Source organism: Ostrea edulis, chromosome 8, assembly GCF_947568905.1.
Source record: "Ostrea edulis chromosome 8, xbOstEdul1.1, whole genome shotgun sequence".
Taxonomy (NCBI): domain Eukaryota; kingdom Metazoa; phylum Mollusca; class Bivalvia; order Ostreida; family Ostreidae; genus Ostrea; species Ostrea edulis.
In genome coordinates, this window is record NC_079171.1 from 51,305,945 (window position 1) to 51,313,727 (window position 7,783).

Sequence of the window (7,783 nt, forward strand, 5' to 3'; positions counted from 1 at the left end):
CACTTACCGGCGCGAGCGGGATTCGAACCCGCGACGACAGAGGTGAGAGGCTGTGTGATTTTGAGCGCGATGCTCTAACCATTCGGCCACGGAGACTTTCCTTATACAAGCACAAATGATCAGTTTTGTAATGTTGGCGATATATGGAATATTAATCTACAGTTAAAAGATACCTTTAGAGTTTTGTATTATCTTGATCAATGCACATTTTAAGCCAAAGGATTTAACAGGCGACTGCCCTGGCATGGGAACTGATTTCGCTAATGACGATGATGAAAATGAAGGAAAAGATGAAGAAATAGACACAGATTTGGGAGTTGGGCCATCAGTAAATTGTGTTTTTGACACCAGATGCTGTGCATGAAAACTTGACAATGAATGAAACAGCCATTGTCTTCTTAAAACAGATACTAGTGTTAGCAAACTTTCAGACTCCAAAGACCTGCCAAGTCAAAGGATGTGGAGATGTTGGTATTGAAATTCAACGTGTTGGATCAGCTATTTATTTGAAATGAATGAAACAGGCATTGTCTTCTTAAAACAGATACTAGTGTTAGCAAACTTTCAGACTCCAAAGACCTGCCAAGTCAAAGGACGTGGAGGAGATGTTGGTATTGAAATTCAACGTGTTGGATCAGTTATTTATTTGAAATGGGTAAGAATTTTGTTTCATATAAAGTGGGAAATACATGTAGGTGTATGTATTCATATTTATAATCCATATTGAATATCGTTTTGTACTAAAAGTATTTTTCTGTTCCAGATTTAACTGAGAGTTTTCATGTTGAAGTGCCTCAATAATTGTTTGTTTCTTGTCACCGGGTGTTTCTGAATGGTACATTTCAATGTATTTCATGAATCCTAATGCTTGCAGTTCTGAAGTAAGATGGGAATATATCTTTGAACAGTCATTTATTGAGGTGGAGTACAGTAATGTCCTTTGCAGTGACCCATCCGATATGGAATCGACAATCCATGAGAATACTTTGTCTGTATCATGTGGCACTTTTTCAACACATCGTTTTATGTTGGGTTTATTTGGCGAAATCTGAATTGTCAACAATCCTGCTTTCAAAGAAAGGACTTTCAGCACTCTTTTCTTTAGTTTGTTGGTACATGTTGCACTAAGGGCAAGCACAGAAGCCTCTGGTAGCAATGACCAGAGTTCTCCAACACATCCAAACCATTTTCTGAACGCTTCCTTATCTCGTTTTCCCCCCTGAAAATAGAAATAAAATAAACCACTCAATAAAATGGGAAAATATCTATTCATCCATTATCATTATCAAACAAGGAACAGGCACTAAATCAATATTGCACCAAAATACGCATTTATTGCACTCAATGACATTGTGTTTGTGGAACAACAATGCCCCATTAGGTAATAGAGTAGCCAAAACATCACATTATTCTACATTTTGACCCCTCGTGACAATGATGGATAATTGTAAAGCAATTTATGTCAAATGTATTGGAATCCTTGACAAACCTCTATCATCTAAGGCTATATACATATACTATAAACTGTAATTATCAAATATATATACTCCACTTTTTGGCACACTGTTTCCCCCTAAAATAGCTCTAAAACTTCATTGTTATTTCGGATTTCAAACATTTCAGTTGAGCACCATTATTTGTCGAAATGCGCATCTGGTGCATCAAAATTCGTACCGTATAAGTTTTGCATATATAGTATACATCACAAATGTATAAATTTAAAATACAACAATAACTATTGACAATATACCATGTAACAGTGGTGTGGAATTCATTGATAACTATGATCTGAATGTTGAATGGTGTGGAATTCATCGATAACTATGATCTGAATGTTGAATGATGTGGAATTCATTGATAACTATGGTCTGAATGTTGTATTCAGGGTTTGACATTAACTTTTTTGGGCACTAGACCAATCGGGCTACTTAAAATGATTTTTGCTAGACCTGGCTAGGTTATAAAAGTTGACTCGGGCTCCAGCTCCAACTTTAGCTCGAATTCAAAATCATACTCCTAGGAGTACGTGGTCAGATTCTAAGGTTATAAAACATTTCGAGTATGTACTCCTAGGAGTACTTACTCCAGTTTTCGAGCTCGTACTCAAAACTATTTTTAATTGCACAAGCGGCCTTTTTTAGACTTCTTCCGTAATGGAGGCGCCCATGTGTTTATGTTGACGGCAGTTAACAGCAATATTCCAATCCTTATAAGAGTTATTTAGTGCCAGTACTTTGCTAAAACGTTCTAAATGTTTTTTAAAAAGAAATATTCGTTGAATTAGATGTAATTTCTGTAAATATAAAGGGCTATATATATATATGCATGTATATTACCATTTTTACTGTGTATCATGTATATATCATAGACATTTACAACATAAAATTTCGCTATCGTCTGCAGAGCTGTATAGCCAGTGGCGGATTTACAATCCCTGAAACATTAGGTTACAGACTACTAATTTTACCCCTATTTCATTGTAGTGCCCTTTTATAAATCGAGTTTTTTTCTTAAAAATTCTTGGGATTTGTATGTGGGGTGGATTTGTGTTTATTATAGGTCATAGATGGAAAGAAGAGGGTCTGAAAAAAAATATAATAATGGGATATTCTGCTCTTAAGTGTGTAGTAGGAAGGGTGTAAATAGGCCATTGTTTATCTGCTTCTCAAAGGGAAAGGGAAATATGCAGGGTAGGGGTTACTTGCGGTGTCATAACAGGACTTTTTTTGGACCTAAATTGCTCGAAGTCTGTGTCAAATTTCAGGTAAGTTGAGGCGGTGGAATTTTTTATATTGATTTTTATGTTATAAAGGAATGTATAGCAAAATGATTGGTAGTCTGTGTCCATTAGATACTTTACTACCATTTTCCCGTTCGCTCTCCCTTTACAGTTTTGTGTTCACCGTTCACAAATCGCCGTTACACCAAAATGAAAGGATCGATCTTCATAGCAAGGCAAAAATGAAAAAGGAACGTGTGCGTAAGAGTGAAAGTAAACTTTAATTTTCTTATATAAAAAATTGAATTTATAAAGTTCAAATGTCAGGATTATCAACTGTGAAAATTCAAGGAAATTGCAAATCACTCACCAAAATAGAATAAATCATTTTCATTATATTACAAAACATAATTATTGTTTGGTTTAAAAGTGGGGGGGGGGGGGGGTTAGTTCTGAATGAGAGAAGAATGTAAGAACCTGCAGTTATGAATTCAACCTTTATACATGCACACGTTACACAGGATGAGTGCTGGCACATGTACAAAAATTAGGCAGTTTATGACAATCAATAAATACCTCACATTCCCCCCCCCCCCCCCCCCCCCCCCCCCACCAATTATCATTTTTGCATTTACAAGGTTGGGTAAAAGCACAATTTACTATTATTATTATTTTGTCTCGCTTCACAAGAATTTTACACAAGTCATCTTTTTTCCTTAACACCCCCCCCCCCCTACTATCTTAAAAAAGTAACTTGATGCTATATTTCAATGCACAATCGTGCCAAAATGTCAAACTGATTTGACAAGTATTTCTGATTATTTTACGCCTATGTTTATGAAAGACATTGTCAATAAATGTATTTACTCCTTTCCCCAACCTTTGAAACAGAGAGGTTGGAGCGTTCGCCCCGCATGCGGAAGGCCGTTGTTCGAATCCCGGCCGCGACAGACCTAAGTCGTTAAAACAGGTAGTGACAGTTCCATCGCCAAACGCTCGGCATAAGATGTGAATGTCACGGGTCCTCGGAGATTACCTTAAAAACGGATGACTTGTGTCACAGTAGGTGTGGCACGCTAAAGAACCCTCACTGCTCAATGGCCTTAAGCGCCGAGCATAGGCTTAAATTTGAAGCCCTTCACCGGTCTTGGTGACGTCTCCATATGGGTGAAATATTCTCGAGCGAGACGTTAAGCAAGATACAATCAATAAATCAATCTCTAATATAAAGATTTAATTTTTCTCGTACATTTCTGTCCTACATATAATATACGTGTAGTTTATATATATATATAAAACTCTAAACACTTTGTTGAAATATTTCGACCGTGTTACCGGTCTTCTTCAGTCGTGTTTTGACTGAAGAAGACCGGTAACACGGTCGAAATATTTCAACAAAGTGTTTAGAGTTTTTTTCTGTATTTTACTTCCAAAAAAGAGACTTTAAATACATATATATATATGAAATATTTCGATGCAATGTGTATCATGTATGATCATCTTAAATGTACGTTAAATAACTGTATCCCATTTCCATTCTCAGTGACCGTGTAGCGTGTGACAGCGTGGCGAGAATTCCATCGTCATCGAAAGCAAGTTTTTTGACTTGCCTAGATGGTCTAGCGCGCTGGTTACATGCTGCTAGGAGATTTGGTTCTGCAGGTCGTGAGTTCAACCCCGGGTAGGGGCGGAAGTGGGTATCCAAATAAAGTGAAATTTTCTGTGCTTTATAAAAGCACTGAAAAGGCCACGACACTGTTGGTTATTTAAAACTAAAATTTTCGACGCAACCCGCGTCTTTATCAAGAGACGTATATTACATAAACAAATACCACACACCACGAAAAACGACAACTATCAATAAACTACATTGGTAACAAGAATGATACACTGTTGATAAACTGCCTTTTCGGTGCTTTTATAAATTTCTTTACTGGCCTTGTATCTTCTCAGATCCGACGCTTTATGAAAGTAGGGTGTTGTTGGGTTTTCGTGCTTATATATATATATATATATATATATATGAGATCCATAATGGTGTGTGGTAGGAAAATATATTTTGCAAAAACATCATCTGCAGATAATTCTTCTAAAGGGTTGCATGATCTGTCTCTGATATTGTGTGGAGCACGTTTCCTAATTGGCATTTGTCAGCATGCAGCCATTTTTATAAAAGCAAATGACACTTTGAGTACATACTTTAAATCTCAAGTAAGCTATTGAGCTTACTCGAGATTTAAGTATGGCATACTCCATTTGGAGTATGATTTCCTTACTCAAACGTTTTATAACCCACATTTCGAGTATGTGCTCCGGCTCAAAATTTCAAGACAACTTTCGAGCCTGATTTGGAGTCAGAGCTTGAGCCAGTTTTTATAACCTAAAATTATTTGGAGCCATACTCCAAATCTTGTTTTCGAGCTAGAGTTGGAGCCCGAGCCAACTTTTATAACCTCCTAGCCAGACCTTACATCCACTAGCCCAGACCTACGTTCGAGAAAAAAATCTTATAAGATTCTCCATATCTATATACATGTACTTAATTTAAATGAAAAACGTTAAGTTTGAACTAAAATGCATTTAATTGTCTCAAAAAAATCTTTAATCTCGTCATTCAATTTGATGCTTTTACTTTCAACCCTTTTTTCAGTTTCTTTAATTTTTTACCGGCACGGAAATTCTTTAATCCATTTAGAATAAAGTGACCTCAATATTTTTTTTTAAAATTTCTATTTCATAAGCCCTGCTTTGTTTCTACCCAACGTTTTCCTTTTTTTTCTTTCTTGAGACATCTTTTGTTTTCATTGAGGACGAGATTTCATATTTGATTATATAGACATTCCCGCACATATGTTTAATAAACACTTTCTTATATTCAATTCAAATGAACTGTTTTGGTGTTTTTTTTAATGAAAATGAATTCAATAATTCTATTTAACCAAAACATAACTTTACACACATTAACAATGTGTAGATGTCGTAGAACATCACTTAACGACCGCGACTTATTAGAACTAAAGATAGAGATTATGTCATCATGCGGTTCAAAATTGCTCGCAAACTCTTTACAGTTATTTTTTTTATGAATAAAATATCTTATGATTTAAAGTAAAGTTTCTTAAATTTGATTATATTTTTAACACGACCAGTCGGACTAGTAAATAAACATTTTACCCGACCGGACCTATCATTTAGTAGTCTCGGTCGGTCGGACGTGCCTTAGTGTCAAACCCTGTGTATACCGGTATGTATCATCTCCATTCACTGCTTCCCACTAATAGCTCTGGGGAACCAAACAGGTAGTCAAACTGCCCTTCCCCTCATCATCAGTGATACGCTTTAATCGTTCAACTTGATCTTCCATCAGTTCGATTAGAGGTGCACAGACGAAAACTTTCGGTGTGTCGGCATCTGGACTAATGTATCTTCTCAAAGGAACGAGTTGTTGGTACGGCAGTGATTTTCCGAATCCCGTCGTTAAAATTGTCAAGCAATCTCTCTTCTCCAACAATGCATCTAAAATCTTCCTTTGCTCTTCTTTTAACGCAGGTATCACCGTTTCAAACCGTTACTTTGGGGGCGTCGCAAAAAAGAACGAGGGAGTCGCTTTTAAGCCCAGAGGGAGTCGATTTTCTTCGCTTCGAAATTCACTGAAAGGTAGGTCACTGCTTTTTGTTGCATTTACAACTAGTATTTGCACAAATGATATATTGCACGGAACAATACGATAAATAAGCTACATGTACATCGGAGGTATGCAAGACTTAACCATCTGTGTGGTGGCGTGTGTATGCTCAACACTTCGGATCTATATGCAGAATTAATAACTTTTGCTACATTGATGACAAAAAATATGTATTAACGAATATTTAAGCAGTATGACTAGATAATATGTGATCTAAATGTATTATTATTTGACAATCAGAAAAAGTCCGTCATGCCATTTCTTTTTTTACACTCAGGAAAGAGGTAGTTTATACCTATTACCAACACCCTTTGGGAGATTGGGGTACCGTAAGCGGGGGTGTTCTTAGTGAGCATTGCTCACAGTACCTCTTGTTTGAAACTGTCCACAGGCAATTGCATCGCTTGGGGTTGAATTTACTTTATAAAGAGTAAAGGTATAGAACTCTAAATATAGGGTACCCAAGTTAGCTGATGTAAAAACAATAAATTAATTGATATAAAATTCTACTTTGTATTTTAATTTATTCATACATAATCAATCTACATTACTACCAAAGTTCATCCCGAAATTCCGTATACTTCCCAAGATATGCAGAAATGAACTCGGAAAAATGCCCATTATTTTTTGGTTGACTTTTAGCTGGGCCCTGCCACTATACGACTACTTATGCCAAACGTTTCTGCATGCGGGGTGAACGCTCCAACCTCTAGCCCATCACGTTACTCTACAGTATTGACTTAAATAGGCCCCCTACCACCAACATCCGTGCAAGTGGGTAAAACAGTTAGTCTATAGCTAATGTTATTTGTTAAGGCATGATCATGTTATTCGTTGCGCGGAGCGAATCAGTTTGACATGCTTGGTTTAAACATGTTAACTACTGACTTTTTAGGTCACCTGAATTCATTCAGGTGACCTATTGCTATCTGTTTTTGTCCGTCATCGTTCGTCGTGCGTTGTGCGTTAACATTTGAACATTTTCAGCTTCTTCTCTGAAACCCCTGAACCAATTTCAACCAATGTTGGCATATAGCATCTGTGGGTGAAGGGGAACAAAAATTGTGAAATTCGTGGTCCCTGCCCCCCTGGGGCCTGAGGGGTGGGGCAAAAACCATCAAAATGAGTGTAATTTTAAAAAATCTTCTTCTTTACTCCTGGACATCAAGAAGCCAAACTGTGGGCATAATTATAATGAGCATTGAGCCCTCTACCAAAATTGTGAAATTCATGGCCCCTGGGGCAGGGGTTCTTGTGTTAGGGTGGGGCTCTATTGGTCATATAGTGAAAATGTAGAAATTCTTTGAAAATCTTCTCTGTCTCTGGGTATTAAGTAGACAAACGAATAGCATGGTAATGATGAGCAAGGATGCCTCTTT